The sequence below is a fragment of the Amblyomma americanum genome, chromosome 2, assembly GCF_052857255.1.
Source record: "Amblyomma americanum isolate KBUSLIRL-KWMA chromosome 2, ASM5285725v1, whole genome shotgun sequence".
Taxonomy (NCBI): Eukaryota; Metazoa; Arthropoda; class Arachnida; order Ixodida; family Ixodidae; genus Amblyomma; species Amblyomma americanum.
Window position 1 is genome coordinate 67,306,977 of NC_135498.1, and position 22,986 is coordinate 67,329,962.

At 49.4% G+C, this 22,986-nt stretch overlaps 1 protein-coding gene and 1 non-coding gene across 2 annotated transcripts in view; both read left to right on the plus strand.

The window, feature by feature from the left end:
- The window catches only part of LOC144121360 (TWiK family of potassium channels protein 7-like), a 90,121-nt gene that overhangs the window by 46,690 nt on the left and 20,445 nt on the right, over window positions 1-22,986 (plus strand). The window lies entirely within an intron of this gene.
- Window positions 11,595-11,716, plus strand: LOC144122280 (U5 spliceosomal RNA). Its single transcript, XR_013312885.1, has one exon. It is a non-coding gene; the product is annotated as a U5 spliceosomal RNA (small nuclear RNA).

Below are 22,986 nucleotides of genomic sequence, written 5' to 3' on the forward strand. Positions count from 1 at the left end.
AGTGGGCCTCTCTTCATGTACACCTTCTGTAAAGTCACAGACTGTCACAACAAGTCGGCTTCACCTATTCTAGAAAAAAAAAAATAATAATAAGACCAGTGTTTGCACACTCTGACCGCCAAATGAGATACAATTTCAACAGCGGCGGCAATAGTGCTTTTGATAATTTCTTCCGTTTTGGCCATCTATTTTCGCGCTATTTTTATGTGTTACTACTCCCACCCCTCCCGCCCCTTTCATGTGATGCCCAACCTGGGTTCTTTAAGGATGCAATTAATTAATTGTGATGTCGATGATGATGATGATTATGACGATGTAGGATCATGTACCGGCCGCGGTGGCTCAGTGGCTTAGGCGTTCGGCTCCCGAGTCCAAGCTCGCGGGACCGAATCCCAGCCCCGGCAGCCGCACTTCGCCGTATGCTAAGGCTTTCGGTTGTTTTGAGCCTCGAGCAACAATACAGTGACGGCAGCTCGCAAACAGCAGGCAGGCTAGCGGCGCGGTCTTAAATGCACTCTCTTGTCGACACGACACACCTGCCTCTCCAAACAACAAAGGACCGAACTCTGGGCTCGTTTCCAAGCCTCCGCCAACAATGCAAAGAAAAAAAGCCCTCTTCGTCCCTTCCTCCACTCGCCCCTTCTTTCCCCCTCCTCCTCCTCTAATCCCAGCCGAGTGCCGTCCGATACGCTACCGCTGCCGTGGTTGATGCGCAGAGGCCCGTCACCGGGACACTGCTATTTGAAGGCCCCGCACCCCTCCCTCGTCTCAAACTTAAAGCGGCGCTTCCGCGACCCGTCTACCAATCAGAATCGCCGTAAGGTTTATATACGGGCGGCTGACCTACTTGGCTCGGATTTCCCCCTCCGGCCGAGACGCGCCTGGAACTTCCACCACCTCCTCGCCGTCCCGCCAAGAAAACAATGCGCCGCTTCTTTCGGCGTTCTACCCTGGCGACGATTAGCCGGCCTAATATTCGCATCCAATTTGCATGGCGGGTGCGCTGGTTTCCTGGCCTCGCCAATGCCTCGCCGTTGACTTGCCTGGCCATAACGCTATAGACACGGGGGGTTCTGTCCATGGGGCGTTTATATTCAGTCTGTGTCTTGTTTAGGCTTCGAGCTGGCTGATTCGTTATTCTAAGCAGGAATGGTGGTGCTCTGCGTTGCCTCATTCAGTGCATAAAAAGGAATGAGTATAGTTTAGATGAGGACGTAGTAAGCTCCGGGCTATGACAACGCGCACGTGTTTAGGACCTCTGGCGGTAGGTAGAAGTGAAGCCGCTCTACAGCTTCGGCGATATAAGAAAGAGGTAGAACGAATAGTAGAAAGGAAGAAGAGCTTGCTATTCGTGGCACTTAAACTTTGTCATGGGAGAAATAAAGCTTGCAAGCTCACTCTGTACAGCAAGAAACAGCCTCTAATGACTTCACCGCTGAAGGTACCGAAAAAGCGTATTCACAAGATACATGGATTTTCTTTCACTGCTATGTGCTATTACGGAGGCATCTTTGAACACAGCCGAACCTATCCTTTGCTAGATTACTGAAATTCTCGGGACTTCGCTTACGGTGTCGCTTTCGTATACTGACTCTTGGCCCCTTCCTTGCAGTTGCAATGCTTACACCAGGTCTTCTTCCTGGTGATGGGGTTTTGCTCTGTCTTATGTTGTTGCATGCCTTTCGGTCTTTATTGCCAGTGCGACAGCATTCAGTGCCTAGCAAGAGTGCAAATGACCCTGCGTATACGGCTGGTGTGCGATAAACGTGGGCATGAAACACACTGCATTTCAAAAATAACGTACACATCCTGTCATCGGGCGTCGAATCAGGGCGTCCTAACCACGTGCCTTGCAAACCATGTATCCAAGACCGTGTATCATAACCTCAATAATTTGTCGGATGGGGTTTGGCCGATTCCTCGTGCTACAACAGTCCTTCGCCATTTTGTGCAATATTCATCACGCGAACTATTCATGTTCCGCTAGAAAAATATGTAAGACGTGGACACAATTGAAAATGAATTACACAACGACAGCGCATTCATAGCTGAAGTTGACGGCCGTTCAAACGTTAATGAGGGTGGGACAAAGGGAGAATCTGCTGGGTTTTGATAATATTGCATGAAGTGATTTTGCAGCCATTAACAGCGGCATAGCGTTATTGAAACCATGACTGGCTTTGACATGAAAAAACCAGCGAAGCCCCTTTTTGCCTCATTCGGGGCTTCAAACACAGTGGACAGTTATGCTGACCTCGAAAGTGACCATTCTGAATCCATGGCCTCGGAAAACGCGGGCGTAATGAACCCCAAAAATGTGTGCTTAATATAAGCTTGTTGTCATGCAGTGTTTTTCGTACCGAGTAGCGTGCATACATAGTCTGCACTGTGCACACAGAGCCTGCAGAGACAGCAAATAAGCCGTTCTCTTCATGCGCGGCTCTGGGCCACATTGCGCTAAAAATTAGTGCTAATTGCGCCGAGCACATGGCTCGAAGAAACAGCGCGCAAGTTTATTGTTGTAGCTCTTTAAGCCTCGCCAGCGACGGATGCACTTCTGATCCATTAATTATAGTGGCGTGTATTTACGGAAGACGTCGGCAGGTTTATTGTTCTCGGAAGCACATTCTTTGCCCTAGTTAAAGCGCAGTTCAAGTAGGATTATTGGCGGGAGAAAGCGGGATAGATTTGTAGCTGCCCTCTCTATAGCGAGCGCACGAGCCGATGTTTAGTGAGCTCTGCCTGTGTAAACTCCCCAACTTTGGGGCTCCATGGGGCATCAAATTATATGCGGACATTGCGGATGCTTTTCATCCGCCGTCATCTGGATAGTGCGTATGCCAACTGTGTTTGCCATGATCGTGATTGGAGTGGGCGTCTGGCATCCTTATTTCGTCCACTCTTTTTTTATTCTTTATGAGCCGCGCATGAAACACTCTTCGTAGAGTGCTGTCGAAATCAAATCGCAAGTGCCTCTTTGCGTACGCACTCAGCTTGCTGCGTGTTCGGGCCTTGCTGTTTCTTCACGTCGTGCAGTAAAGTAATTCGAGTCCCACTGTGATACATTTTGTTCTATTGGTTTGTTTATTCGAAGCTACTTTTCCTTAACTGCCGTGGCGTCAGTGCCTTTGCGAAGAACAAAGAGAGGCTTTTCAGTTCCGCAATCAGTAAGCTGGCGCGCTTGATGGTACGCTTGTACGCGTGCGGACGTTGTGCAAGCGACAGCGTTTCTGTTTGAAGACGCGCAGCAGCAACCTCGCTCGAAATGTCGTCTCTGCTTGCGGAAACGGGCGCCTGTCGCGTCTTTCTTATACGTGACGACGCCGATGAAGACTGGCTCAAGTAGTAGCTGCCTTCCACATCGATCCCTGGTAGTCTGCCAGAATATGTTTTAATTCACTTTTGTCCCGGAAGTACGGAGTATTAGATGTACGCTAGCAGCAGCTTTTTTTAAAAACTAGGAGCAGAGGAAAGGCTGAAGGAACTCTACACGCTGTATTTCAAAAAGGCTCAAGGCCTCAGAAAATGTTAGGCAAGAAAACAGCACGTCTTGAGCAACTGTGTAATTCGAGAAAATCGGGGCCAAGTTTGGCTGCCATTTTAATCAGCCTCCTATGTACACTTTTAAACCCGAAACAGGGAGCGACTTTGGCTACCCAGTACACTTGCGCGTTATTGCCTTTGTTGAAAGGAAATCTAATTATTAGCAAATATTATGTCATTAGCAGCTCTTCGAAGCGGTAGGCTCGTTTCCGTTGCGTAATTCAACTACCACTGCTGTTTGCAAAAGTCAACACAAAAAGCGCCTGGCGGAAGAACTTGACACGCGCAGAACAGCGTTTAGAATGCAGCTCGTGAATGATGGACACTAATGCGTCCGTTCCGTGACCTGGACGTCCCCGACTTTCTGGGAAAAGCAGATGAGGGTCCACTGACCCGTGAAACACACGTCAGTCTGTCAGTCCTACGTTTGGCAACCGCCCCTCCCTGCACCCCTTCTGTCTAGACACGCATAGCCTGCAGCCAAGCATCGGTGTGGTCTGCGTTAGGAAGCGCGCATGCGCCGTCGAGGGACCATTAGATTGTCCCGTGCCCCCTTCCTGTGCGTGGGCCTGGAATCAGACGATCTACGCAGTGCACATGTATGGGTCATATTTGTGGCCCTGGCTGCGGGCGCGGCAGCCTGGGGAAGCCGCCGAGGCGTAAACTGCCCCTGTCCCCAGACGCTTATCTCTCCACCTGTCCAACTCTGCATACGAATGCGGTACCGTGCAAAGAACGAGATGGCACTCCGGCAGCCTATGCGAGCTATCGCGCCGCGTACATTTATTAGGGCTTCCCTGGATGCTATCTCATACTGCTCACCTCCGGCACGTCAAGAAGTCTAGTCATTATCACCATAACCAACCGTAATCATACATGAGCCACTGCAGGATGGAAACGAACGGGCTCCCACAACCTTGCCTTCCACTAGCCCCTGCGAGGTGAATCTAACAAACTTCTCACCATCATCACTTTACTTGAGCCTCTGATGCTCTCTACTACGTTTCTCTTTACTTAGCAACCACTGTGTCGTTATCAATAATAAAAAAAACCTCCGCTTGTAGGTTCTTTTATCCTCTTATTCCCGGTAGCATACCTCCAACTTCACTTCGCTTTAGCCAACATTGTTCTCCTCCTGTCCCGTAAACGTACCGAGACTTACTTTCCTTAAGGTATGCATTGACTTGGATAACTATCTACTTACTGAGTAGACTTACTTTCGGCCTTCAGTACTGATGCCGAAAGTCGCTTGTATAAATAGGGTCACTGTGAGACTAGGAGCCCGCGAAAATGAAATGAAAAGATTGCTGGCGTTCGCTTCGGGGACAATGCCAGCATACGTAACAGGTACTCACGGTCACTGCAGTTGGGGGTCTTCTTTATTTGTTTTGTCTTTTCAGCTTTTACGCTCCACATCGAAAGCTGTACACGTGCACTTTTGTTTTGTTATTGCCTGCATTTATTCCGTACTTTCATTTCTTTCATTGTCATATATCTTACTATCCTTGCGTATTTTTCAAGTTCAGGCCGCGGCGGCCGCGCTCGGCTACTGATCCGGAGTACCCGGGTCCGAACCCGACCGCGGCGGCCGCGTTTCGATGGAGGTGAAACACAAAGGCACCCGTGTGCTATGCGATGCCAGTGCACGTTAAAGATCCCCAGTTGGTCGAAATTATTCCGGAGACCTACAGGAGACCTCTACTACGGCAGCTCTTTCCTCCTTTCTTCTTTTACTTTTATCCCTTCCCTTACGGCGCGGTTCAGGTGTCTGCCGAGATGTGAGACAGATACTGCGCCATTTTCTTTCCCCAAAAACCAATTTTCATTTTCATTTCCCGCTGCCATTCTCCTACGGAGGCGAAACGCGTGAGAAGCATAGGCTGTGCAATGTGAGCGCGCGCTTAAGTTCCTCAGGTGGTTGAACTTTTAATGCGCAAACATTAGACGGCCAATCGACACGAAAACCTGTCGTCACCCAAAATGTGGCGGCGTTACAAACCTAGCAGTTGGTCGAAACGGTGTGATGTCTTCAAAAGCGGGCAAATACCAAACGGTAACCACTAGTACTTACAACTCCGCCAACTACAGAGGAATAGAATAAATACAGAATTGGAAAAATAATTGAAATATATTAAGAATAGAATCGCAATAGAATTAGAATGAAAATGGAATTGAATCGGGACGAAATTTGGATAGAATTCGAATGCTTTCGAAATACTCCAACGTAATCAAGTTCCTTAAGTGCCTCCAGTAAATTTTTTTTTCAGGAGCCCTCCTCTATAACGACGCCACTTTGTCGCTTTCTCCGTCCACTCCCTCCTTCATCCGTTGCTTCACGGCCTGACTAAGGCATCTGGAAAGAGTGTGACACCTACTGCGCCTATTTGTTCTCACAACTTAGTTATCATCATTCAATCATCACCGCCACCACCACCATCATCATCTTTACTATACATTCTCTCATTTTCCATTTAGTGTCTGCTTTCCTCGTGAAAAACCTTTTCCCGTTCATGTCTTATTCGTGTTCTTTATGCGTGTGGTGTTAACCGCTCCTTTTACGGGGAATACAAGTAGGCTCACAGAACAGGAGCACAGCAAGACACGCCGAAGTGGCCGCCGTATTCGGAAACCAAAGTTGAACCCCAAAGAAAACCAACGCCTCGAAGAAAAGTCCTACCGACACTGCACGTGTGGGATTACACGGAGACTGCGTATGTGCGCATAGATAAGAGTGCGTTCCGTCAGCATGCTCGCCAGAGCGTAGGCACGGAGTGCAGCCGCCCGCGACTGCGACCCGAAGGGAAGCAGTACAGAGTTGGCGACGTAAACACTCGCCAGGTCGCAAACACAACACGAGATCGCCCTGGAAGTGATAACGCAGCTGAGAAAAAGTGCATTTCCTGCAGGGCTTTTTGGCGGAGATTTCCACTCGTAAACATGGACGACGACGGAGACGGGACCTAGCCTGACTGATGGCTTGCGTCACTGCTCATTTAACTCGAGTAGCGATCGAGTCACGGGAAGTGCCTTGCTCTTGTCGCCGAGTAACACTCCGTTCCGTGCTGCTATTCTGCTGAGCGGCCGGAGTCAATTGAGGGCGCACTAAGTGTCCTGCTATTGGGCCGCCGTTTAAAACGTTCACGAGCACATTGCGCTACAAGCGTTGGCAGTATACCTGCGAAATAAACGGGGTGCATGTGCCTTGTGAAACACAAAAACACGCACGCGCACAGAAAGAGGCAGAGAGAATATCCATATTATGCACGTGAACAATGGATAAGACGTGCCCTGCGGAAAAAAAGAGGTCATGGCTTCGATTCCTGGTTGCTCCAGCAGTACTTGTGATTAGTATTCAGCCGTGCAGGTTATTGCCAGGCTTACGGAGAAAAGCAGACAGACAGACAGACAGACAGACAGACAGACAGACAGGCAGGCAGGCAGGCAGGCAGGCGGACGGACGGACGGACGGACGGACAGACGGACGGACAGACAGACAGACGGACGGACGGACGGACAGACAGACAGACAGACAGACAGACAGACAGACAGACAGACAGACAGACAGACAGACAGACAGACAGACAGACAGACAGACAGACAGACAGACAGACAGACAGACAGACAGACAGACAGACAGACAGACAGACAGACAGACAGACAGACAGACAGACAGACAGACAGACAGACAGACAGACAGACAGACAGACAGACAGACAGACAGACAGACAGACAGACAGACAGACAGACAGACAGACAGACAGACAGACAGACAGACAGACAGACAGACAGACAGACAGACAGACAGACAGACAGACAGACAGACAGACAGACAGACAGACAGACAGACAGACAGACAGACAGACAGACAGACAGACAGACAGACAGACAGACAGACAGACAGACAGACAGACAGACAGACAGACAGACAGACAGACAGACAGACAGACAGACAGACAGACAGACAGACAGACAGACACTATTTAAACAAGGGAGAGAAGCAGTGAACCTCAAATATCCACAGAAAGAAAAAAATTGCTGGTGGTTTAGCTCTGGTTAACCGTGGTTGAAAGCGAAAAGCTGCATCTTCCTGGCTACGTTTGTGGTCGAGCGACTGGCGGTTTCCATAGATAGCCGTACTGCCACACACACAATAGTAGGCATTTTTTATTTGTTAAACATCTTGCTTTCTTCGAAACGACATTAAAGGCGCTCACACAAGACAGTATATATTTAATACGGCTTCAGTTATATATATTTTTAAAGCGAGACTTAGCGTTTCACCTCCATCGAAACGTAGCCGCCGAGGTGGGGTTCGAACCCGGGAACTTCGGATCGGTAGCCGAGCGCCTAACCACTGAGCCACCGCGGCGGGTCGTAAGTGAAGGTCTCAGAGATAATTTCGACCAACTGGATCTCTTTAACGTGCACTGACATTTGAAAACTTCCTTCTTTATCCCTTTTCTTACGGCGCGGTTCAGCTGTCCACCGAGATGTGAGACGTACCATGCTGTGCGATGTCAGTGCACGTTAAAGATCCCCAGGTGGTCGAAATTGTTGTTGTTGGCCTCAAACAATGCTGGCACATACCCACTGCGGGGGAGTGGCCAAGGCACAGGCGGTTAATTGCTGGATACAGGAACGTTTTGACAGGAAAAAGGAGTAATAGAAAGTAGGCTGATAGATTTGAAGACGCAAGGACAGGGGCCCTGTTAACTAGGAGATCGAAGACGGGACAATGTCCGTAGCCCTCCACTACGGCACCTCGTTCTTCCTGTTTTCTTTCAGTCCCTGTTTTATCCCTTCCCTTGCGGCGCGGTTCAGGTGTTAGCCGAGATCAGAGACAGATACTGCGCCATTTCGTTTCCACTAAAATCAATTTTAAATTTTCAGTACTGGGCCGTTTAAAACCAATTTTCTATTTTGAAACGGTTTGGTTTATGGTTTGGTTTATGGGGGTTTAACGTCCCAAAGCAACTCAGGCTATGAGAGACGCCGTAGTGAAGGGCTCCGGAAATTTCGAACACCTGGGGTTCTTTAACGTGCACTGACATCGCACAGTACACGGGCCTCTAGAATTTCGCCTCCATCGAAATTCGACCGCCGTGGCCGGGATCGAACCCGCGTCTTTCGGGCCGGCAGCCGAGCGCCATAACCACTTTTGAAACGAAAGGCGCAGTAACTGTCTCATCGGTAGGCACCATAGCCACGCGGTAAGCGAAATGACGAAGGAGTGATGGGTGAAGAAAAAGAGAAAGAGGCGCCGTAGTGGAGGGCTCCGAAATAAGTTAGACCAAAAATGAAAATGAAATTTTTTTTATCACCGCGGTGGCTCAGTGGTTAGGGCGATTGGCTACTGATCCGGAGTTCCCGAGTTCGAACCCGACCGCGGCGGCTGCGTTTTGATGGAGGCTAAACGCTAAGGCGCCGATGTGCTGTGAGATGTCAGTGCACGTGAAAGATCCCCAGGTGGTCGAAATTATTCCGGAGCCCTCCACTACGACACCTCTTCCTTCCTTTCTTCTTTCACTACCTCTTTTCTCCCTTCCTTTACGGCGCGGTTCAGGTGTCGGCCGATATGTGAGACAGATACTGCGCCATTTCCTGTCCCCAAAAACCAATTTTCAAAACCAATCTTCAAAATCGCTTGTTGAACCGCCGCGGTGGCTCGGTGGTCCGGTCGCTCGGCTACTGAGCCGGAGTACCCGGGTTCGAACCCGACTGCAGCGGCAGCGTTTCGATGCAGGTGAAATGCAAAAGGCGCCGGTGTACTGTGCGATGTCAGTGTATGTTAGAGATCCCCAATAATAACAATAATTGGTTTTTGGGGAATGGAAATGGCGCAATATCTGCCTCATATATTGGCGGGCACCTGAACCGCGCCGTAAGGGAACGGATAACAGAGGGAGTGAAAGAAGAAACGAAGAAATGTGCCGTAGGGGGGGGGGGGGGGGGCTCTGGAATAATTTCGACCACCTGGGGATCTTTAAGGTGCACTGACATCGCACAGCACACGGGCGCCTTAGCGTTTTGCCTCCATAAAAACGCAGCCGCCGCGGTCGGGTTCCAAGTGGTAGAAATTATTCCGGAGCCCTCCACTACGGCACCTTTCTTCCTTTATTTTTCACTCCCTCTTTTATCCCTTGCCTTACGGCGCGGTTCGGGTGTCCACCAAGATATGTGAGACAGTTACTGCTCCATTTCCTTTCATCAAAAACCAATTTTCACAATTGGAAGGAAGAAAGAGGTGCCGTAATGGTCGTCTCGGGAATAATTTAGACCACCTGGATATCTTTAACGTGCACGGAGACAATTGACATCGCACAGCACACGAGCGCCTTTTTGAAGCGAAAGCTTCAGTACGCTTGGTAAAGCCGATTTCGCCATGCGTTGCCGGTTTGTCCTTCAAGTGGGCCAGAGCTCAAGTGCGGCTATAGGCCTTACCATATGTGGTCCACCATGGTGACGCATCACTTGACCTTTGACCTTGACTTTTGACCTTTCGATTCGCCGGTAGAATAGACAGCAGCGTTCATTGGGTGACCAACCTCTCGCGATCAACCATTAATTTAACTGCCACCTGCCAGGGGGGCAGGGTGGGCGCGCTGCCTATCCAGTGTGCGGAACGCACTCAATGTTACAGACACCAAGCCATGTCTGCTTGCCCGATAAACCATAACTTTCGCTCTCTAACCAGGTTCAACAGTAGTTAAACCGCAGCTAATTTTTCCGGAGGCCTCCATTACGGCACTTTCTTGCTTTCTTCACTCCTTCCTTTCATTCATTCATTCATTCAATCGTTATTGACAACGATGGCCTGATACCTTAAGGGAAGTGGGAGGACTAGGTGAGGGTTAGGATGCCGTACTCTGAAACAAAGTCCAGCAGGGCACTGAGCTTGCGCTCGGCTTCGCCACTGGCGCCGTCCAGTCTTCGTATGTATGACTGTGGAGGGCAAAGGGTGAAGCGACTGCGAATGCTTGCCGAGCAGGGTTCAGGTAGAGATGACGTGGTGTAAATGGACGTTGCAGCTGGCAGGGCAGTTGGGGCAGCCGATTCTGGCTCGGCGCCATCGACTCAGGATGGTTGGTGTGCACGCCGCACCAGCGGGTGTTGATGGCTAGTTACTGGATCAGTTTTTGGTGACTCTAATGGTGGCTGGTGATGACAGAGTTAGGTATAATAAAAGAGGTGGAGGAGGAGGCGAAAACTTTATTCTACTCTGCGGTTTTAGGGCATCTTCAGAGGTGTTTTCACCTTGTTTGTATCCACAGGAGTCTTCGCTGTCGAGCTCGTCCACTTTTAATGAATGGTCAGTTGTCCTTAGTCAAGGGCTCCGCTGGCCACTGCCGACCGTTGAGTTCACTGTACCAGACCTTGCTGGTCTTCGCAGCGGTCGCTGAACAGCAGTCTCTTTTATTGCCCCGCACTTAGGTTTTGCACTTCGCTGATCACGTCAATGTTTTGACAGGTCCATGTGATGTGACATAGTGTGGGTTTTTCGTCACACCAGGGACATTTGTCCGCGTATATTGTAGAGTGACTTTTTGCTTAGTATGTGTAGGCATGTGTGCATGGTATGTGTTTAGGTATGTGTAGGTATGTGCAGGCATGGAAGTGGAAAAGCAATAAGGGTGGCCCTAGTTGGACGGTCTCACGTCGAGTCAGCGCAGGCGGTCTTCCTCTAGCCTCTAGCTGCGCGCCAGTGGCCTCGTGAGCAGTCCGGTTCCCGGTCCCCTGTGCATTATGTCCGGCCTTGGTTGAAGAAGCTGCCTCTCTTTTTTGTCGATAGACGGCACTATCGACGTGAAATGCACCCATTCAAACACAATTATAATGCGGAACTCTAAAATTCAAATTGCAGTACAAAATTGCAAACAAAACTAAAATTCCAATAAGAGCCCTACGCTAAGAAAGCCAGACAGGTCTGTCTCTATACTATTCGAACTTGTCGGCTCATTTTACACCCAGAATTATTCTTTGATTTGCGAAAGTAACTTGCATACTTTGACGTCATGTCTACAATGGGGTCCGACAGCGTCCGCGTTGGCATTATGCTCAAGCTTCTCCCCATTCAGACGCACCAATCTTTCGCCTTTTACTAAAGATTGCCGTGGGGAGGGGCGTACTTATGAGCCTATGGGCGAATTTTTGGGAGGTCTTGCCCGTTGGGGCGAGGCCGTATCTGTCAATCAAAGGAAGGAAACATTAATCGAACACACACAACGGCAACGCGGTTCGCAAGCGGTGCAAGCAATGCAATGGTCAACAAAGTTCGTACGCTCCCTATGAACCATGTGTTTTGCATGAATCTTGTTGACAACTTCATAGCATGCACATCTCCTGCACCGCGTTGTCGTTGCATGTCAATCCGAGGCCGAAATTATCAATAAACCGCTTGTGAAACCTTGGACGTATTTTGTAACAGGAAAGCTTGATCGGATTGTATTGGTGACACTTCAATTGCCCCGTACAATACCGAGGTCTATTGCGTGTGCTGTGATAACTTTCTGCTGGCTAGTTTCGAGGTTTCTTGTTAGGCGGCGCCTGCGCAAGCCCGTGGATATGTGTATGCCGTAGTTGTTCCTTCAATAAATCAGTTGAAGTAGCGCACGTGTTTCTATTTTTTTTCTGTGTCCTGTCGTGTCTTCGCTAAAATGATTACTTTTTTAAACACATTCTTTCTACATTTTTTCTAATTGCCGTTTATTTATTTTATGTTAATTTTTCTATTCCTTTCTAATGACACATCAACTCAATAGCATGCAGCCGTAAGGCAACGAATATACAAGGTGCACCGCTGTTCTCCTAGAAGCAATGCGGTTTTATGGCTTATGGGTTGCGTGCTTACCTCGCAGTCTGGAACTCTTGGGTGCAATTTGCCGAACCTTCGGAACAAATTTCATTTTTCTTTCATATCACGGTGACGTCATCTGGGATTTTCGGAACCACTACTGCTGGCCAGTGCCAACGCCGAGTTTCGTTGGGGATGAGCCATATAAAGCTGTCGCATTAAAAAAAAATACTTAGAGAGCCCTGCAGAGACCTTATTGAGAAAAATGCGAAAGCATTAGTGTTTGCCCCGACGTTGGTGGCTCCTAGTCGACGTTGGCAGCTCTTGTTCATATGCCGGCGTAAGTAATGTTCTAGAACGATTTGAAAACCTGCATATCTTCCTACTTCTCGGACACCGACATTCAGGGCTCCGTTTTTTGCTTTGCACTAACTGGTTGTAGGCGTGACGTCATCAGACGTATGGGATGACGTCACGCCGATATGGCGTCACATGGTCGCCTAATCGGCACCATAAATAACCCCTATCAATTAGAATCATCAGTTACCTTCATTAATCACACTTATTAACACAGTTAATTAATATTGTTGATTAACATCTTAATGACCAATGAGCAATTACCCTGACCGGATATTGCTTAATCACTCACTTTACATACTTCACCACACCACTCTTGCTTCCACGTGTTGCGGACACATTTTGCGGACACTTCCTGTGCCGACATAGCCTATAGCAATGCTTTCGCACTGAAAAGCTGAACAATCCGGAGGTGACGACAGCATCAAGCGTGCCCAGCGACCGCTTTAGTTTTAAGGTGACGAACTTTCGAGATAAGGTGCAGAGGGGTGGAAAGCACTTATGACAATCTCGAAAAACGTGGAGCGATTGGAGATCCTGGTGCGCTCACAGGACCCGGCCGAGCAGACCATCGCCACCGGCCGGGCCACCAGTGTTATGAACCTTAGTAACAAACACTTGAGTGCAGTGGGGTTGTGTGGGTACCCAGGGGCCTGCATGCCCCGAATTCCTTCGTTCAAATCAAGTTTTTCTGCCCGTCTGTGGCGCGCGGCTACAGACATTGCAGGTAGATTCTCGTCGCATCTTTCGTGCCACAAACAAAGCCGTTCGCCTGCGGTTTTGAGCATGAACAAACAAACATCACGAAGCTTTGTGTAAACTGAATGGGATTGTGCACAATTTTGTAGGTCCGTGTGATCCTTTCTTTAACAGGCCGCCATTGACAAAGGTGCGTGATTTGTGAAGACTTGTTCCACTGAATGTTTTTTTTTGCTCTGATTTACATGTTAGCCAGTTCGCAAGTTCTGCCAGCACCGCGAGCCATGGGTGAAAAATGCTTCGATGCTATCTTAGTCGAGTACATCTTCACAACGAAGCCGCAAGTGCTCCTGAAAGGAGGCGTTCTAACCAATGGCGTCCACCAGTTGTGATGACATTTGCCTCTTTATTCTTCAATGGTCGATTATGACGATATTCTTAAGCATTTGAGGACTGATATATAAGCTTAGCAGTTCGGACGACACCCAACAAGCGAGTCCCGTTATCGCTTGATGAGCCTCATTTCAAGTCGGCGACCTCGACCACAAAATCCATACTTGTGTCCGTCGTTCGCAGGCGACGCCGATCGATGGCAGAGGAGCGATGCGAGACGCTGCGTACTTGCCGTTGTTGGTGTCATGGCCGATGGACGCCTTGTGTTGATAAGGGCACTGCTTGTCTCTTTTCAAACTAGTAGATAAACTGCGATATCCCTCGAGCAAATAAGCATGACATTATAGTGTTAGTGTATACTGCCTGCAGGCTTAGGAAAATTTTTGAAGTCGCAACAAAAATGTTCAGAAATTGCGACGCGTCTTTAAACACACTGAGTACATGCCGGGCTGGGACGAGCGATGTATTAGAGGGGGGCAGCGCGTTGCATCTTTGCGTACTCTTTTATGTCTCAATCTCAGTGCACGAATTGTGCTGCAATTCTTCCGTTAAATCCATCTTCTCTTCGCTATATCTCTCTTGCCATAGCGAAGGGCCCACAACCCCACATATCTCTTGCAAGCCTGCCTGACACTCTGAGACTCACATTGGAATGCGGCCGTCGCTGCCGGAAGTCGCACCTGATCCTTCGGGCTCAGCTCAGGAAGTGCGTCGTAGCCACAAACTAACGGTGCGTTCCAATTGTCTAAACGTCCGACAAGACGTCTGATGTGACGTCTAGGCACCCGTCTATACGTGTACATACACTGTAACTTGCCCACTCCTTTCTTCTTCTAGTTCTTCACTAGCTATTCACTTGTTTGTGTACCAATTGACTTTAAGGAATGACTCAGATTTGAAGGATGGGTCCTATCCATACTCCGGCAGTACTCCGACGCCCACGAAGAGCACGATTAGCTCGTTCCGCATTTGTTAGCTCCGCCATCCTCAGAAAGGAAGTTAGCATGCATCATTGTTGATTTCGGCGAATCAGTATTAACCGGTGATACAATGTGTACAAGCTTTCGCCTGGTCTTGTGCTCGGCTTCTTTAGGGTGAAATGCTTGGCAAATGGGTCTTTGACCCCACCTTGAGAAATGGAAAATGGCTTGTGCCATGGCGCTCTTTGGCCGTAGATGCCCTTGCGCCATAAAAATCCACCACCACCACCATCATCATCATCATCATCATCATCGTCGTCATCATCATCATCAGTATTCCTCATGGGAAAAAGAAAGGATTCAGGATACAGGAGAGGCCACTACGTCACATTTTTTGAAGCCGGGCGTGAAGGCTCCCCCCCCCACCCCCCCCTCCTCACATGGCCGCCGTCTCAGCGCGATTGCTCATGCGCAGCAGACAACGCAGCAGACGACGCCGCTGCACCCAACGCTACTATTGGCTGCGCCATCGGCCCAACACTTCCAGCAGTCCTGGCGAAAGCACGTGACTTTCGGCACACTTTTTCGCGTGCAGCTCGGACACTGAGGGCCTCTCAATGGTCTTCCTGTATACAGTTCTAGAACACTATACTTCCTGGACGGCTTCGCGCGAAATGAATCGCATCCCATGTTGGCGGCTGTACGGCTAGATGTCTTCTCAGACATCTTTCGGGATTCTTGGCACGCACCTTAAACTTTTAGCTCCCTTATCGCGCGCTTCTTCAGTGAATTCGTTTTCGGTAGCTTTCGCTGCCAAAATATCTTTCGAGAGAAGTCCGGAGGCGGTTCTCCCCAGACACATGTCCTGCCCGATCTTGTGACTTTAGACCTTTCCCGAAGGAGAAAAGGGCGGCTCTCCAGCCCCGCGCGGCAACTGATTCGGCCCGCACACCGGCTCAGTCGAGCGAGATCAGAAACGTACGAACACGCGCACGCTAAAAGGAGAAGAAATGGACTGCCTTCGCCCCGCGACGCTTTCGGATACGCGGCCTGCTTTTAAGCTCGCCGCTGCCTCGGGAAGAGCGCCAATGTTTACCTCCCAGTGTGAGGGTGATTGAGGGGCGCCGCCATGAAACAGCGCAGCTCCGCATCTTCGCGCAACACCCGCGGAGGCCTCCGCTTTCGGAAGGACCCTCTGTGGGCGTCGCACCTGCACCTTGGGTCTTGGCGCACGACCGCGCGCTGCTTACTCTTGCACTCTTCCTGTCAGGCGCAGACATCACGTGTGGGCGTCAGCGACAGCGCGTGGGAATGAATGCAAGTGCAGGCGAGTGAGTGCTGACGGATACGAGTGCCGGAAGGTGATGCGAGCCGTTCTTGGAATAAAACGACCGTTGACCTTTTCTGAGACAGCTGGTTAATTATATGGGAGGCACAGCGAGTTGCTTCGTGTATAGTCTGCAGTTAAATGCCTGATATTTTGTGCCTTCTCAGCATGTTACTCTGTAAATTTTTATGAATAGAAATTTAGAGGTTTGGATGTACAGCGTCCGTGCGTTACGGCTCTCAGAACCCGCAATTCCGACGAATTGATCGCTCCATCTTATTTCGATGCTGAATTTGCGACAGTGGCAATTCGCGAAAAAATGTGAACATGTCTCCTTTCTGACAGCGAACACCGCGGACGGTGGCTTCTAAAAACGTCATATTTATATTAGTGCACGTATGTTTGCGACTAATTCGGATGTTTAGAATCGTGCGCCCAGCTTGCTAATGCTACCATCTGAACAAGTAGGCGCTTGCATGAACTTTAGCGGACAAAGTGTGAAGGTTTACATAAGCAGGCGCTGGCAGACACGATGTGTAGGCCTGGTAGCGATGAAAAGAAAAATCTGCCTCCCGTGCCTTGTCTCCGGCAAAATGCGGCCGACACCCTAACGACCGAGCAACGACAAGGAAAACCAGCTCTGAGCCGAGTCGCTGGACCATCTCAGGTTGTGGTCTGCACCGTTACCAGGCCGACAACAATAGCTCTGGAGCATCGATGACACAATGTATCGACCGTGAGTACCACAGAATAAAAAGGATTGCCGAGAGCTGCATTTTTGGGGGGGGGGGGGGGGGGCATTTACGTGACGACAGCAGACTCACTTTAGTGAGCGCCATACTGTGGCGCACAGGGCTGAAAGATTGGCGTCATTTCCATAGCAACCAACGGAAAGCTTGACTGACCTTGCGTATGCGCTGAAGCGCACTTTGTGGGACCTTCAAGAAGCGCTCAAATCTTCAAAAACAACGCGAAAAGACGGGACACAGGAGCACTTAGTAACACCATGGGCGCTGACTATACCGAATAGCTTTATTCTGTCTAGAACGCACAAGTTTATGACCGAAGCCATCTTTACTTGCGCGAAAGTAAAGCGACAACAAAAAATCTATCCCGTGCTAGAAGACATAGTAGGGGAAACTGTAAGTTGTGAACTGTAAGTTGCAAACTGAAAGGAGGAACTCGTTTTTTTTTCTTGCGCACGGCTTTGGCCGTAAATTTGTGCTTTCTCGACAGAATATAATGAGTTGGTAGTCAGCACCCGTTCTGTTAGTAAGTGTCAACAGCTCGAAATGGGAACAGGGCAATGGTTTTAAGTGCAAATGCAGCACCATGCACCGAACCTACCTACGTCGCCCGTTTGGCTTCCATTGGCGGCTAGGAGGTTGTGTTCCCTTCTACTTCCTGTAAAATTACCTCTTGTCTAAACCGACTTCCTTAGTAACGTCTTGCTGTGATCAACACCACACGAAGAAGATAGTAGCGTCCTTCGACGAGTTTCTTTGTTTTATATGCGGCCGGCCTCTTTCCTGCTATAGCCTGTGAGGTGCACTCTAATGAGAGGCTCAGGCTCAACTGGAATCACCTGAGGTTGTTCAAGCTGCGCTGTAATTACGCACCACATGAGAGTCTTTCGCGTTTCGCCCCCATCTAAATGCGGCCGCTGCAGCCGGGAGTCGAACCGTGGCCTTGACATCAGCATCCAAACGCTAAAACTACGGTGGGTCGAGGCTGGAGTGATGTTAGCTAGCCCAGTGTGTTAAGGGGAATGTCTACAATTTCACGGAATTAATAAGCGTGCTGGAAAACGTGCGCTGAACAACTAAAGCTTGTCTGGTTTGAGTAACTAACATCTTAACTGGGTGGCGCTCTCAAGGACATTTCTAGCGTGGTGCTCCGGATGTTTGCTTTCCGCGAACGCCTGGTCGTATAGGGTTCCCCGAAAAACACGACCCAAAAGCGCCGCTGACCAAGGATGTACCACAGTGTATCTCTGTGTGGACAAAGAGAATCATCTGGCTGGTTAAACATGTCGGCCCAAGTACTTCGCCGCGCGCACGGACTTTGTTTCTTTTTCCACGGGCTCTGCCTCCCCGGCGCCAAAGACGGGCGCCTTGTTAAACAACATCGCCTTCGCGGCGTATTGCGTTGCGATGTTGAAAAGTGCCGGGCGTTTAACCGACACTGGGCTTTTCCCCGGGTGTGCGCGCTTCACCGCGCAGACTATGTATATTGGCGAATTATAGTTATGCTACACAAGGGCTACTTGCCGAACTCGCGAGTCACAAAAGCCGGCTTTGGCTAGACGCGGTACTGCTTGAGGAATTGACGCGACTATGCGACAGCCTCGTTTTTTCTTTTCTCGTCGGACCCTTCCCCGAACGTGTTAGCATCTACCCCGTTCCCCGTGGTTTCTCATGCTTGAAGGCTGCCGGATTGTTTCTCTTCTTGTATCCGCTTTGCTGTGCTCCTAGATCGACCAGCAGACGACAGAAAAAAGACAAGAGAAGGGAGATGGTGGAGGCAGAAGGAAGTGGGGGGGGGGGGGGGGGGGCAGGGGGGGGGGGGGGCATCCGACGCTTGAGTGGCGGCGCTTAGTTGATTCGCAGATTCGATAACGGCTACGCTGGTCCCTTGTTCTGGCGACACGACACAGCGCGTGGATCGCTTTGTGGCCGTGGGTATATAACCGCCGTTGTTATACGTTAGCCTCGGCCTCTGTTGTGGCTACGTGCTGGCCTGTCTTCTTCTTTTTCTCTTTATTTACGTAATTTCCCGGCCTTGGCAAGGTCAACGCTTGTGCAGCCACGGGGGCCTTTGTTCTCGAACCCACTGCCCCCCCCCCCCCCCCCCCCCTCTTTCTTTCTCTCGTCTATTCTCGTCTTTAACGAGCCTGTTTTTTGCCGGTCTTTGCCCTGCCTCTTCTTTTTTTCCTGTCCCGTTCTTTCTGTTATGCAAGCTGCCCAGAATCCAGCGGCGAAACCTCCCAGCGCGGCTATTCAAAGGGATATTTCTCGTGTCCTCAGCACGCAAAACATCGCTCTCTTAGGCGTCTTACATGGCGTACATCGTTTTGCAGTGAGCGCGTTTTTTTCTTGTACGAACATAGCCTTCTCATATGGAAACAGATTGACTGTGATGCAAGAAAATTTGGGCACAAATAAGCCAAAAAATGATGTAGAAGGAAAGGAAGATATGCGAAAAAAAAATGGTGGGCTATTTAACGTGGTTGCCAAAGGTGAATCAGGTGTGCTAGCACTTCAGTTTCGGTTTTGGTTCAAGGTTCGGTTTTCAAGGTCAAGCTGGCTTCAGACGAAGACCGGCGAAATCTAGTGAGGGGGGCCTTACGGTCAGCGCACTAAAACTGGAGAGGGCGTTTAAGCTCCGCCTTAAGGGTATGACGCAATAGCGTTTATGTGTTAGTAGTCATATATGCGGAAAAGGTAATTCTCTACATTCATAGATCGTTGGCAGTTCTCATAGCACTCCCGACACAGTGGTGTAGCGGTTAATCGACGCACCACTGGGCCCGAAGGTGCTGCCACCGATGCGACTTGTGATACCCAGGTTGCTCATTCCGAGCAACCCGCGCCGCCACACAGCGAGCGGCGAAATCAGTGAGTGGGGAGTTACATAGTGACAGCGCACTAAAAAGGAAGAATTCACAGAAGGAAGGGGGTATCCTTGCAGGAAAGGTCATTGCCACTCACGAGACTGCTTCCTTAAAAAAGCACATTAAAAGGCTGGAAACGGCTGCGTAAAGACCGTGGAGCCGCCGCGTTGACAGTTATGTTATGCCGGGATTAACTTCCCAAAGCTGCACAGGAGCTATGAGAGCTGCGGATTCATTTTTTTTTTACCTGGGAGTTTTTGACATCGAACAGCGCATGGTAGTATTTTATTTTGCAAGTCGCCTGCCCCCTCCCCCTCCTCCCCCCGAAATGCGGCCACCGCGGTCTTTTGATTTGAGGGGCTTGTCTTTTGATTGTTACAAAATAACACCGTACTGTGTTTTTTTTTTTTCAGGAACCAAAAGTACAGGTTGGAAGGCTTTCGCGGCGGTTATGTCACAGCGTCATAAAGACGTTTTCTTAAGCGTCTTATTATGTCGGGGAGATGGGAGCAACTGTAACACTAGAGGGAGCCATCGCCAGCGGTTCGGCCGCTGCTTAGAAACTTGCCGGAAAGAAAGAGAAATGGAATCGTACTTACCCGCTCCCCCCACAAGTCTTAGTAGAAGGTTTGAGGGAGGACCTATAGAAGCCCTTAGTTCACGATGTCACTCGGGGCAAAAAATCTTCGCAAAGGAGAAAGTTGCTCTATATTTTTGCACCATGTCGCTATTTTAACGATCATAGAAAAAAGACGAAATATATAAATAAGCAACTTAATAAACGTATGACTCTGAACTCTCACCGTACTAAAAAAAGCTGTGCTGTAGCGGCTCACTCACTTTTTAGGGGCTTACAAGATTGGACCCCCCCCCCCCCCTCCAAAAAAAAAAAAGGAACGCAAATTTATAGATGATGTTATCTGGAAGGCTGCCTTTCTGCGTGTATGAGACGAACAATAGACATTGTTTCCTGCTGGGTCCTCCCCCGCCCGGATAGAGCACATGAGTTTCGCCACGCATTCTGCGTGTCTTCACCCGCAGCCGAGATACATCTTTTCGTTTTGTTTGGGGGCAACGAGGGCGAACGACACCACCGTGGAGCGAAAAGAAGTTTTGGCGTCGTAGTTCGCCTGGCACCATAAAATGCTGTCTGGTAAGAAACAGGGGAAGTGCGGGCACTAGCTGAAAGCGAAAGCAAAGCGTAAAAAACAAAAAGAGTGACTTCAATCTCAGAGATGTTCACCAGCGTACTGTTTGTACCTCTTTCTTTAGGTTTTGTGGCACTGTCCTAGTTTACGATGCCCACGCAGGCTAGGCGCTGCATTGTGTTGCAACCTCAGAAACATTTGCCGCGAACTTTTTCCGTAAAAGTGCAAAGAAAGATACTTCTATGAAGCGAATTTTTGTTTCCCGGAGCAATTTTTCTTCAAATCTTATTCGCCTACAGGGTGCATTTGTCTTCTTTGTTACGAAAAAACGAAAAGGACGTTACATTTAAAGGGGCTGTGAAGGGGGCTCTAATAAAGTTGCGGCATGCCTGGGATATTGAAGCACGGCGCTTCGCGAACAGCGTCCAGCAAGGATTTTTTGAATGCGCTCTGTAGAAGCTGAGTGATCTGTAGTTAAAATTTGAATTTCAACGTCTTCGCGCCTTTCCCTCTTCTCTCGTCACTTTTTGCACGCTGGAAGGTAGGCGCTCCTTCGCCGACCCCCCTCTGGGAGCGGAGCTTCCCGACCCGCCGGAGCTAAGCGGCTTATTGGCCGCGGCCACGGTAGCTGCCTGACGTCTGAAAGAATCTAACCAATGGCCACCTCTCACCTTGTCTACGCAGATGCGGTGGACGGAGGAGGGTGCGAGCATGAAAAAGTCGCCGCGAAGGGCTCGCCAACATTGACGCGTGATTGTAGGTCGTCTGCTGCGCGTAGAAGTGTATTATTTGGCTCTGGTTTTCATGGCAACACAGTGCAGTGATTAAGTGAGTTAATGTGCTCTCCTCGGAAGCCGTTTCAGAGCCCCTTTAAAGTGCTGTAGTTAAGAACGCATATACCGTTAAGAAATGCTAACTAATTTCGTTTTTGATTACGCAAACATTGGCTGCCGTTAAACATGTATGAAAGCACTGGAAATGACGTTGCTGAGTCGAGTTCTTGTAGCGAATCCGGCTGCAGTGAAGCAGTTACTCCGTGGCTAATGCTGAGCTACATGTGCGCTTACTTGACTTACTTTAGAATCGGCCACCATAACAAAAGGTGGCGCGCCTAAAATGTAGTCAAAGTAGGCAGGGTGCTGTCTAAATCTGTTCGTAATCCCAAACCAGGTTATAGTTGACTCTAGTGCTCGGGATCAAAAACAAAGTTTTTTTAGCTACACATAAAAGGATGAACCGCCCTTTCTGTCAAGCACTACTGCTACCTATTCGTAGCCCACCGAGCAGAGTAAAGTTTTTCGGCGCTTTTCTACGACAAAACTAGTGAACTCTATTTTGTCAGCATTGCAGAGAAGGAACAGGAGGCAAACGGAACATGACTTGCCACTTTCGACCTTCGCCTGGAGCAGAAGTGATCCCTCGACAACTGCATGTATATGTATAAGAGGCCTGAACGGGACCTAATAAACAGTTGCTATTGAACCTAAGAAACCAGATTGCGCTTCGTTCTGTATATTTCTCAAACGCTCAGTCGTACAAAGTGTGAAGTAAAACAACAAACTAGCCCAAGTCCTCGCTATTTTGATAGCACGCTCCACCACTTGGGGCATTATTATTGGCTCGTCCGGGTATACGGGAGAGTACTGAGGGTCTCAAGTTCAAATCGATACATCCACTGCAGGCTTGATCTGAGCCTTTCCTTCGCTTTGTACCATGATGGATAATCCGAGAGAGCTCCGTTGAAAGACGGTAGGCTCTCTCAGCAACCCGTCTTGTCCAAAACAGTAGTCAGTAGCAAGCGGGCCCATTGGCCAACACACTGCACACACTTTTAATGCTGCCAGACGCATCGTAGCTGCCAAGCTCGAAAGAAACATGACGGAGGCTTCTACCGGCGTCCGTATTTTTTTTTTTCGTATTACCAGGCATTCATGTTCTTCAGTGCTGAGCTCAGAGTTCACTGTTCCGCATCGTGGGGCAGCTGAAAATAAAGAAAGAGACCATGACGGCTCAGGGCTTCATAGAGCATCTAGGGTTTGTTGTTGTTGTTTATGATGATGATGACTTTAACTGAATGGCGCAAAGGCAGCTTGGCGAAAGAGCTCCATAGCTAGTGTATTCGGTCTGCACAGAGTAAAGATATGAAGATGGCGCTTGTGAAATGGCTACTTACAGGCACTGGTGTAAAAGGCCGG